Source organism: Phyllostomus discolor, chromosome 4 (assembly GCF_004126475.2).
Source record: "Phyllostomus discolor isolate MPI-MPIP mPhyDis1 chromosome 4, mPhyDis1.pri.v3, whole genome shotgun sequence".
Classification (NCBI taxonomy): Eukaryota; Metazoa; Chordata; class Mammalia; order Chiroptera; family Phyllostomidae; genus Phyllostomus; species Phyllostomus discolor.
This window is the reverse complement of record NC_040906.2, coordinates 38,625,938-38,638,523: the sequence shown is the minus strand read 5'-3', so window position 1 is coordinate 38,638,523 and position 12,586 is coordinate 38,625,938.

Below are 12,586 nucleotides of genomic sequence, written 5' to 3'. Positions count from 1 at the left end.
GAGAATGAAGAAAATATGTATTCAAAAGAAAAATGACTACTGTATTTATGAAGCATTCTTTTGTATATACCTAATGGTAACCACACACAAAAAGTAATTCAAAACTGAGACACATAACTTTAAAAAAGAGGAAACAGTGGAAACAATTATAGGTACTGCCAAATGAAAACAACAGACAGAAACACAAGGGAACAAAGAAATGGAGACACAGAGCTACTGTTTTCAGTGAAAATTAGGCTATTTCACAGCATCATGAATAAAGCATTCCAAGGATCCACACATGGGAGATTGCAGTGTGTCAAGATGGTTTATTCATGTGAGTATGTATCCCTGGGATTACAATTACCTATTTCCCTCTGTCTTGCCATGGAAAAAGTCCAACCTTGTCCCCAGCAATGCCACATCAAAAGCCAAGGTCTAGCACTTTTGCTTCATCCTAAAGGTCAGTCTTTTGGAGCCATTACAGCTGTTAGACCCACCTGGTTGCATGCACCCTGTTAAAAGATAACGTGCAAACAAACAAGGCAGTGTGTGTTACCAGGTGGGCAAGAGAGGGGGGGGGGGAGGGAGCGAGTTTTTTGTTTCCCTGGGATTATATAGTTTGTGTTTGGGATGGACAAGGTGTTTTTCCAAAACAGTCAACTTCCTTAGCTTTCACAGGCTTTTAAAAGGCCCTTAGACTGACAGGCCTCTTTGGTCAAGCACCCTCCCCTGAATTCCCAACAAACTGGGACTAGAGGAGGAAAGGAAGGAGTGTTGATCCCCTTGACAGAGCAATGCTATGATGCCCTGTTGTGTGAAGTTATAGCTTTCAGGTGAAGCAAGCGAGCTCATGCTCCCCAGTTTATTAAGCTCAATGTCTAGTTCCCATTTTGCTCTCTTTCCTTTATTAATATCTAGCTAACTACCTATGGTAAAACCACCAGAAAACAAGAGATAAAATCACTATAGTTTCTATATGACTCTTCTCAATAATCACTCTAAATGTAAAAGAACTGAACTCACCAATACAAAGGCAAAGAGTTGCAGATTGTATCAAAAAAAAAAAAATCCAACCATATGCTACCTTAGGAAGACACACCTCAGTTGCAAGGTCAAAGTTGATTCTCTAAGCAAATGGCATCCAAAAAAAACTGGATGTGGCCATACTTATATCTGACAAAATATATTTCAGGATAAAAAAGGTAATAGGAAGCAAAGATGGACATTTTATAATGATAAAAGTTTCAAAACATTAAGAAGGTAACACTTCTCAATATATATGCACCTTAGCAGAGAGCACCAACATATGCAAGGTCTGTCCAGAAGATACTTAGCCATGTAATATGCAAAATAGAAACATTTATTGAAGAAGATACAAGAAACATTGTACATAGGACAATGACTCCTCAGTCCCTTTCAAAGTAGGCATCTCAGGACCTCACACAGTTCTCCCAATTGCCATCAGCTACTCCATTGTATTTTCATGAATCTCATGGATGGTCTGAAATCTCTTCCCTTTCAAAGGTTATTTTAGTTTGGGGAATACCCAAAAGTCACAGGGCACCAAATCTGGGCTGTAGGGAGTCTGAGTCACCTGGATGAATTGATGTTTTGCTAAAAAAAACTCTGCGTGAGACATGATGCATGAGAGAGCACATTGTTGTGATAAAGCTTCCAGTCACCAGTAGTCCATAGCTGCGGCCTTCTAAGTCATCCAAATTATTTCCGTGAAGGAATGTCCAAGCTTAGTGCAAAATTTGATGCAGATTCATTGCTCTACTCACTCAATCATTTTGAGTGTGGCAGTCACAGAGTACATGTGCTCACTCAGTGGCGTCTGCCACTCCCACTGACTAGTACAGTAAAGTCACCACTGTTCACAAATGCGCATTTCAGTCCTCTGTCCTTCACTGCCAGGTTACATAGATGTCATGGAAACATTCTCTTTATATTAACAATGGCTATACTTTTTCAGGACAGACCTTGTATAAAGCAATTAATAACAGAACTAAAGGGAGAAACTGACAAAAATACAATTATTGTAGAAAACCTAAATACCCCATTGACAACTATGGATAGATCAATGAAACAAAAACTAAAAGGAAATAGCTTAAATGAACATAATAGACATTTACAGAGCCTTTCATTCCACAACACTAGATTATATAGTTTTCTCTAGCAAACAGGAAACATTCCTAAGAATAGACTATATGATAGGACACAAAACTAGTCTTAACATATTTAGGAAGTTTAAGACCATACCAAGCATATTCTCTGACCACAACACTTTGAAACTGGAAAGCAGCTGCAACAAAGAAGTGGGGAAAAACCACAAATATGCAGAGATTAAACAACAAAATGTCAAAACAACTAAAAAACAACCACTAAAAAACAACTTTGTCAAAGAAGGAATAAAAGGAAAGATCAAAATATACACAGAGACAAATGAGAATGACGATATAATATATCAAAACGTTGAAATGCAGGAAAAATAGTAATAAGAGGGGAGTTTATATCATCACAGGCCTATCTCAAGTAACAAGAACAATGCCAAATAACACCCTAACATGACATTTTAAAGACTAGAAAAAAAAAGAACATATTCAGCCCAAAGTCACATCAAAGAAGGGAATAGTATAAATTACAGCAGGATTAAGTGAAATAGAGAATAAAACTATACAAAAATTAATGTAACGAAGCTGATTTTTTATAAAGATTAATAAAATTGATTAATTTCTGGCTAGACTCACTAAGGAAAAAGATTTTAAAAAAACCTCAAACAGAATCGGAAATGAAAGAGAGAAGTTACAATGGTTACCACCGAAATACAAAGGATTACACAAGAATATGATGAAAGATTAAATACCACCAAAGTCAATAACTTACAATAAATGAATGGGTTCTTGAAAATATATGACCTTTCCAGACTAAGTCATGAAGAACTAAGAAATCTAAATAGACCAATCGACCATCAGAAAATTGAAACAATTATCAAAAACCTTTCTAAAATGAAAACTCCAGAACCAGATAGCTTCACCAGTGAATTCTACAAAACATTCAAAGAAAACTTAATTATCTATCCTTCTTAAACTCTTCCAAAAATTGAAGGAGAGATGATGCTCCTAACACATTTTATGAGGCCAACAATTACTCTGCTACCAAAACCTAGCAAGGATAACACACACAGAAAGAAAACTACAGGCCAACATCTTAAATGAATACAGATACAAAAATTATAAACAAAATACCAGCAAATCAAATATAATGCATGAAAAAGATAATACATCACAGTCACATGAGGTCTATTCTAGGGGCACAGAAATAATTCAACATACACAAATCAATCAATATGATATGTCACATTAACAAAATAAAGAATAAAATTATATAATCATATCAAGAGATGCAGAAAATCATTTGATAAGTTACAACTTCTATTTTTAATTAAAATATTCAATAAAGTACATATAAAAGGGAAGTATCTCAATATAACAAAAGCTATATATGGCAAACGCTCAGCTAATATACTAAAAGGAGAAAAACTAAAACCTTTTCCTCTAAAATGAAGAACAAGTCAAGGATATCCACTATCACCACTATTATTCAATGTGGTACTGGAAGTCAGACTAGAGAAGGAAATAAAAGGCATACAAACTGGGGTTGAAGAAGTAAAATTGTCACTTCGGCAGACAACATGATTCTTTATATAAAAAACCCTGAAGACTTCACCAGAAAACCATTAGAAAGAAAAGACATACAGTATAGTTGCAGAATGCAAAATCAATGGACAAAAATCCATGGCATTTCTTTATACTAACAATAAAATTTCAGAAAAAGAAATAAAAATTTTCTTTGTAATTGCAACAAAAACAATACAATTCCCAGAAACAAATGGAAAGGATGTGAAAGACCTATACACTGATAATTATAAGACATTATTAAATGAATTAAAGAAGACACAAAGAAATGGAAAGATATTTTGAGTTCATAGATTACAAGAATCAACATAGTTAAAATGGCCATAATACCATGGTCAATATATAGATTTAATGCAATCCCCATCATAATTCCAATGGCATTTTTAAAAGAAATGAAACAAAAAATGTCATCAGATTTGTATGGAACCACAAAAGATCACAAATTGCCAAAGCAATCTGAGAGGGCAAGAAAATAAAACAAAACAGAGCTATCAGACTTCCTGACTTTGAATTATACTACAAAGTAACAATGATCAAAAGAGCATAGTTTTGTCATGAAAACAGACATACAGGCCAATAGAAAATATTTTGGAGCACAGAAATAAACCCAATGTATATGGGCAAATAATCTTTGATAAAGGAGTCAAAAAAACATAGATTAAAGAAATCCTCTTTAATAATGGTGCTGGGAAAATGGAAAAGCCATCCAAAAGAACAAAACTAGAATACTATTTGTCCCCATATGCAAAAATTAACTCAAATGGATCAAAGCCCTAAATATAACACTGAAACAATAAATTATGTAAAAGAAAACATTCCCTAAGAATTAATGAAGTTGAGCATATTTTCATATATTTGTTGGTCATTTGTATATCTTCTTGGGAGGAGTGTCTATTCAGGTCTTCTGCCCATTTTGGGGTTTTTTTTTGTTCTTGAGTTGTATGAATCATTTTTACATTTTGGATATTAACCACTATTGATGGTAGTACAAATATCTCCTCCTATTCAGTTGGTTGTCTTTCTCTTTTGTTGGTGGTTTCTTTAGCTCTGTAGAAACTTCTTAATTTAGTAAAGTCCCATTCATTTATTTTTGCCTTTACTTCCCTTGATTTTGGGGTCAAATTCATAAAACCTTCTCTGAGACTAAGGTCCATAAGTTTAGGATCTATGTTTTATTCTATGTAATTTATTGTTTTGGGTCCTATACTTTGTTATCTGATCCATTTTGAATTAATTTTTCTATATGGGGACAACAGTAGTCTAGTTTCTTTTTTTTTTTTTTTTTTGCATGTGGTTTACCAATTTCCCAGACACCATTTATTGAAGAGGTTTTCTTCATTGTATGTTTTTGTGTCCTTTGATAGAGGACTGGTTAAAGAAGGTGTGGTATATACATACAAAGGACTACTATTCAGCCATAAAAAAGTGAAATACTACCATTTATGACAACATAAATGATCATGAGAACATCATAATAAGTCAAACAGAATAAGTCAAGGATCACAAAATTTGATGCATGTAGGAATAAAACTGAAAGCAACAAACAAACAAGACAAACAAAAACTCACAGACACCGACAACAGTGTAGTAGTTACCAGAGGGAAAGGGGTGTTGGGAGGAAGTAGGAAAGAGTAAGGGGGTCAAATATATAGTGACAGAAAAATATTTAACTTTGGGTAGTAAACACATAATGCAGTATACAGATGTATTATAGAATTATACACTTGAAATTTATGTATCTTATTAATCAATGTCACCTTAATCAATTTAATACAATATTTTTTTAAAGGAAACCCTAATCTTTTAGGAGTGTTGCTAGAAAATCTATCTAAGCTTTGTCTTAGTGGAAGATAATATCTTAAAAATATAACAATCCTGTCCTCTGCTCTAAAAGAATATATGATCTTTATCTCAATGCTTTTTTCTTTACAAACATTCTTGTAAAGACACTTCAAACAAAAGTTAAAGAAAAACAGAGAATGAAAGTTAGTATAAGACATCTAGAAAGGCCACGTAGAATTATCTCTTAACAATAAGTGTTTTATATCCATGAACTCATTTACTTTTTACTCCAACCTTTCCTCCTTTATCAGTAAGCAAACTAACGTAATTGCCCTGTCACAGACAAGAAGGGCAATGACACTTAGCAATTAAATGAGCTTCCTTTGCCTGCTGCTTTTTTTAAGGTTTCAAAACAACCTCTACCTCTCCCCATTTTGATCCAATGAATGTTTATTATGTAACTGGAAATATTTCATGTTATTTTATTCTCTTCAAAATACTATAGAAATAAAAACTGTGCCTACTTCATTGAGATGGTTTAAATAATAGTAGAATACTTATCTTTTAAGTGCTCAATACATCATATGTACTATTTTATAGACTCTAAGATGAGACATAAATAGATTAGATGCCCACACAAAGTTATAAAATACTAAGTATTAGGGAGGAAGAAATATTCCTCTACCCTCAAGGTTCTTTTAGCTGGTCTAATAATCCAATAGAAATGAGATAGGGTAGCAAGAGAAAACAACTACATTTAGTGTGTGTGTGTGTGTGTGTGTATTCCACATTCATGAGAAAGTCAGGGACCCCACATGCACAAAACGTTCAGAGACAGGAGGTGTTGAGCTATATAAGACATTCTGAGCTAGGAATGAGGTAATGCACCTTGGTGGTTTCAAAGGTCATTGCAGAAGGATAAGAAGAGCAGATGTTTAGTAAAGAGAAGTTTGTGCTGCTCTAGAGAGATCAAAAGAGGTTATTTTTAATAATCTAAGAAATGGGCAATGACCTTGGTTCATGTTCTTCCAGGGAGTTGAGGGGCAGAAGTTTCTCCTGAGCTCATGATTAAAGTTGCCTTTAGCTCAAAACAATCTCCATACCACTAAGGCCCATCTCAGGGTGGCTCATCCTCAACCTCCACATCAGCAAAGCTAAATTGGAATACAACATGTCTGACTCCAGGGGCAACTCTCCTGAACAGCGCAATATAATGGTGTCACTCGTTATATTTGCTTATCCACCTTTATGTGTCTCACGCCACCTCTCACTTCAGTTTTCTAATAGCCCTCAGATTCTAGTTCTGATTCCTTTATATTCTTAACCCTTTCACACTACCCTGTGGATCCCAGCATAATGATACTTCTCCAGAAGTCAGATTGTTAACTGCCACTGACCCTCTGATGTCCTTTTGGGCATGTTTTCATTTGCCAGTTTAATAAGGACCAAGTCCAGAGAGAGTCTATCTCAGGCCAGCTGGCAGGTGTGGGTCTTTAATTTTGTGCAGGAAATTTTTCAAAACACAAGTCCGGGTGTTTTTAAGAGTGTATTTATTAAAGCTGGGGACAGTGAAACAAAGAAAGGACTTAAGGTAGAAGTAACAGGAAACAGCGTAGGCGGGGCTGCTTTGGCTCCTAAAAAATAAAAGACAGAATTAAAAGAAATGAGTCAAGGCAAGGCTACTGTTAGATCATTGAAAAGTCAGAGATTGCTTATCTCCATTTTGTTTAGCTCTTTTTCTAGGGTTTTGATCTGTTCTTTCATTTGGGCCATGTTTTATTGTCTCCTCATTATGGCACCCTCCCTGTGTTTGTTTCTATGTATTAGGTAGAGCTGCTATGACTCCCTGTCTTGGTTACATGGCCTAATGTAGTAGGTGTCCTGTAGAGTCCAGTGGCATAGCCTGCCCTATCATCCAAGTTGGGTAATCGGGGTGCACTCTACATGTGTGCTGAGTACTCCCTCTTCTCATAGTTAAGCCTTGATTGCTGTTGGCAGGTCGATGGGAAGGATTTCCCCAGGCCAGTCAGCTGCAAGGCCTGGCTGCAAACTGACCACCAACCTCTACCCTCTGTGGAGGACCAGCTGTGCAGGGTCAGGGTGGTGGTGATATGAGGTGGTCTGTAGCTGTCCACTGGGTGTGTAGGCTCTGGGGTTTCCAGGGGGTGCAGGCCACAAGTATCCTCCACCTGTGTTTTCCCTGAGACTATCTTGCCTGAACTGTAAAGCAATCTGAGATGGCTGCTACTTGTGCTGGCCTTTGGAGATTCCCTTGCAAAGCCAAGCTATGAATCTAGGCTGGCTGCTGCTAGTGCTGGGTCTAGGGCTACTTAGGAGGGATGGGGAGCTGGGGCCAGTTGTTGCCTATTCAACAGAATTTAAGAAGTTATGAAGCATGAGCCAAGATCAGCCATTCATATTAAAAAGCCACAGTTTAAGTGGTCCTGTAAGTTGAATGGGTCAGAGTCTTGGGAGATCTGCAGGAAAGGGCAATAGCGCTGGCCAGGTTGATGGAGCCTCAGATAAGGTACCTGCCTGCCAGATCTGTGGGGGCAGGGTTCAGAAAAGGGACAATGGCCTCTGCCCACATTTCTATCTAGTAAAAAGCTGTCCTCTAGCCTCTTTCTTCATGCCAAACACTTCAGTCCCACACTGTAGTGCTACCCTGGTACTAGAGTTCAGAAGAAGTGAGCCTGAGTAAATTCATGTGTGGGTTCTTTAAACAGAACTGCTTAGGACTCCAGAAGTTTCTCCCACTAACTCAATCCCTGCTGCTTTTAGAAACCAAAAGTTATAGGGACTTATCTTCCTGACACTGGAACCCTAAGCTAGGGGATCTTGTGTGAGTATGGGATTCCTCACTCCCAAGATATCCATCTCAAATATTTATGTACCACATGTGGATATGGGACCAACCTGTTTCACGTCTCTTCCCCTCCTACCAGTCTGGATGGATGTGGTTTATTTAATTCAGTAATGTTAGACTTCCATTCAACTTGATTTCTGACCATTCTAATGTCAGAATGTTGATGGCTGTTCTATATTTTAGTTGTAATTTTGATGTGGTTGTGTGAAATGGTGACCCACATTGATAAGCAATCTATCAGGTGCAGAGTTCAAATACTGGTTATAAAGATGCTCAAGGGAATTAGAGAAAACCTAACAGCATAAAACATATCCATCCAGAAATCAAGGACACACTAATTGAAATAAAAAATATTATTTACAGAGAAAGAACAGTGGAGTGGATGAAGCTGAGAATCAAATCAATGATTTGGAACATAAGGAAGAAAAAAAACAACCAATCAAAACAACAAGAAGAAAAACATCCCAAAACACAATGATAGTATCAGCAGCCTCTGGGACAACTTCAGGCGTTCAACATTTGCATCATAGTGGTGCTAAAAGGAGAAGACAAAGAGCAAGAAGAAATTGAACATCTATTTGAAAAAATAATGAAAAGAAACTTCTGTAGTTTGTTGAAAAAAATAAACATAAAAGTCTAGGAAGCACAGAGAGTGCCAAGCAAAGTGATTGCAAAGAAGTCCACTTTAAGACAGTTTGTATTAAAATGCCAACGGTTAAAAATAAAAAGAGGATCTTAAAAGCAGTGAGACAAAAGCAGTTAGTTACCCACAGATGAATTCACATGACTGTCTATTGATTTCTCAAAAGAAACTTTTCAGGCTAGAACAGATGGGCAAAAAAATTAAAAGTCATGAAAAGCAGGGACCTACAGCCAACATTGCTCTACCCAGGAAAACTATCATTCTCAATCAAAGGGTAGATAAATAAATTCCCAGACAAGAAAAAACTAAAGGAGTTCATCTTTACCAAATCATTATTATATGAAATGTTAAAGGGATTTATTTTTTAAAAAAAGATCAAAGCTATAAAAAATAAAATGGCAGTAAATACATATCTATCAACAATTGAATCTAAAAAACAAACTAAGCAAAAAAGAGGAACAGAGACAGAATAGAGAGAACAGAGAGTGTTTTGGTGGTTACCAGATGGGAGGAGATTTTAGTGGAATGGGTGAAGAGGTGAGGGGATTAAGAAGTACAAATAGGTAGTTACAGAATAGCCATGGGGATGTAAAATACAGTATAGGAAATGGACTAGACAAAGAACTTATACACATGACCCAGGAACATGAACAATGGTGCGGGAATTGTCTGAGGGAGTGGGGGGTGCTGGCTGGAAGGGGGCAAAGCAGAAAATTGGAATACGTATAATAGCATAATCAATAAAATATAATTTAAAAGAAGAAAAGTCAGAGATATTAACCCCTTATCAGATGTATCAGCAAATATGTTCTATCATCTGTGGGTTGTCTTTTTATTTTGATGATTTCCTTTGCTATGCAAAAACTTTTTAGTTTGATGTAGTAGCATTTATTTAGTTTTTCTTTTAGCTGAGTAAATACATCCAATAAAATGTTGCTACGAGCAATGTCTGAGGTTTTGCTGCCTGTGTTTTCTTCTATAAATTTTATGGTTTGGGTTCTAACATTTAAATCTTTAATACATTTTTAATGTATTCTTGTGTGTGGTGGAAGAAGGTGGTCTAGTTTTATTTTTCTTCATGTATCTGTCCAATTTTCCCAACATCATTTATTGAATAAGCTATCTTTAGCCTATTGTATGTGCTTGCTTCCTCTATCAAATATTACTTGACTATAAAGGTGTGGGTTTATTTCTGGGATCCCTATTCTCTTCCATTGATCTATGTGTCTGTGTTTATGCCAGTACCATGCTTTTTTTATTACTATGGCCTTATAATATAGTTTGATATTAAGTAGTGTGATTTATCCAAATTTGTTCTTTGTCAGGATCATGGTTGCTATGTGGGGTCTTTTGTGATTCCATATAAATTTTTGAAATATTTGTTGTAGTTCTGTGAAATACATCATTAGAATCTTGATAGAAATTAAACTGAATCTATAGATTGTTTTGGTATAGTATGGACTTTTTAATGATGTTAATTTGCCCTTTCCATGAACACAGTATGTGCCCCCAATTATTTGTATCTTCTTCAATTTCTTCAGTGTATCATAATTTTTCAAGTACAGGTGTTTTATAGCCTTGGTTAGGTGACTCAGACTCTGGCCCAGAGTGTCCACAGCATTATGGCTGAGATGAGACAAATTCACATGGACTACTGAGTCCTGTGGAGGAAAAGTGATGGCATGATCATTCTCTCAAGGGGAAAGTGCCCTGACCCTTGCTTTGACAGGTTTTTATTGGCTTTAATTTGCATAGGAATACAAGGCAAATATGGAAAACTCATCAATCATTGCCAGGTAGTAATGATCAAATAGATAATATTCAAAGAACTCCAAGGACCTATTTTGAGTCAGGATCAAATAGCCAAAGGGCCATAAAACTTTGGGGAAACAAATTCATTTCCTACTTGGACGCTTATCATTTAAATTGAGGATATTAGTAAAGCAGGTTTCATGGGATTTTATGCATTCTTTCTTAGACCTGATCACCCCAGGGAACCAACCTGCACTTTCTAGCAGAGGGCTGCACTCACCTCCAGCATAGTTTCAGGCTTAGGTCCAGCGGGGAAATTAAGGCAGCCAAGAGATTAGAGATTAGGAGACTTCTTGCAGAGAGAATGAGGACTCAGACTAAGTCAAAGCTGAGGGATGAGGGTCCTTCACCCCCTTTCTCCATAACCCCTAAGTCCTTTCCTGAGGGCCCCCTCATGACCATTCCTGTCTTAGCTCATCCCTCCCTTGGGGAATCTTATGGTCATTGGCTAACTGGTCATGCACTGGGGGCTAGGCAGGGTGAAGAAAAGTGGGCAATAGGGGTGCTCTTGCAAGGGGAATAAGCATGTCTCCTTAGTGGTTTAGGGTCCCAAGGTGTTTCTCACTCAGCCTTAGCCATGGGGGGCTTACAGCTCCTGAAACCAGGCAGGGTGGTTCTCAACAGTTAGGTTTATTTCTAGATACTTTATTCTTTTTTTGTAGTAATTGTGAATAGGATTATTTTACTTTTCTTAATTTCCCTTTCTGTTCATTTGTATTGGTATATAAAAATGAAACTGATTTGTGGATATTAATTTTGTATACTGCTACTTTGCTGAATTCATTTTTCAGTTTTAGTTTCTTGGTGAAATCTTTGAGGTTCTTTGCATATAGTATCATGTCATCTGCAAATAATGACACTTTTACTTCCAGTTTTCCAATTTGGATGCATTTTATTTCTTCTTATCTGACTGCTGTGGCTAGAACTTCCAGTATTATGTTGAATAAGAGAGATAAAAGTGGACATCCCTGTATTGTTACCAGTCTTGGGAGGGATGCCTGTAGTTTTTGCTCATTGGGTTTGATGCTGACAGTGGGTTTGTTATATATGGGGTTTATTTTTTTAGGTATGTTCCCTGTAATCCCACTTGGCCAATAGTACTTAATCATAAAAGGTATTGTATCCAAAATTTATAGAGAACTTACACAAAAAAACACCAAAAAAATTAAACACCCCAATTAAAACATGGGTAAAAGACCTGTATAAATACTTCTCCAAAGAGGGCACATAGATGGCCAATAGACATATGAAAGGGTGCTCAATGTCACTAATCATCAGAGAAATGCAAATTAAAAACACAATGAAATACCATCTCATACTTGTCAGAACAGCTATCATCATAAATCAACACACAACAAGTGACATAGAGGATGTGGAGAAAGGGGAACCATTTTGAACTGTCGAGGGGAATGCAAACTGGTGCAGCCACTGTGGAAAGTATGGAGATACCACAAAAAATTAAAGTGTATCTGCCTTTCAACCCAGCTATTCCACTTCTCAGAATATATCTGAAGGAATCCAAAACACTAATTTGAAAGAACATAAGCACTCCTATGTTCATTGCAGCATTATTTACAATCACCAAGATATGGAAGCAGCCCACAAGCCCATCAGCAGATTAGTGAATAAAACAACTATGGGACATTTGCACAGTGGAATATTACTCGACCATAAAAAGGTAAAAATTTGACTTTTCTGACAGTATGGATAGACCTGGAGAACATTATGCTAAGTGAAACATGCCTGTCAGAGAAAGACAAATACCACATAATTTCCCTCATATGTGGAATCTAATGAACAAAC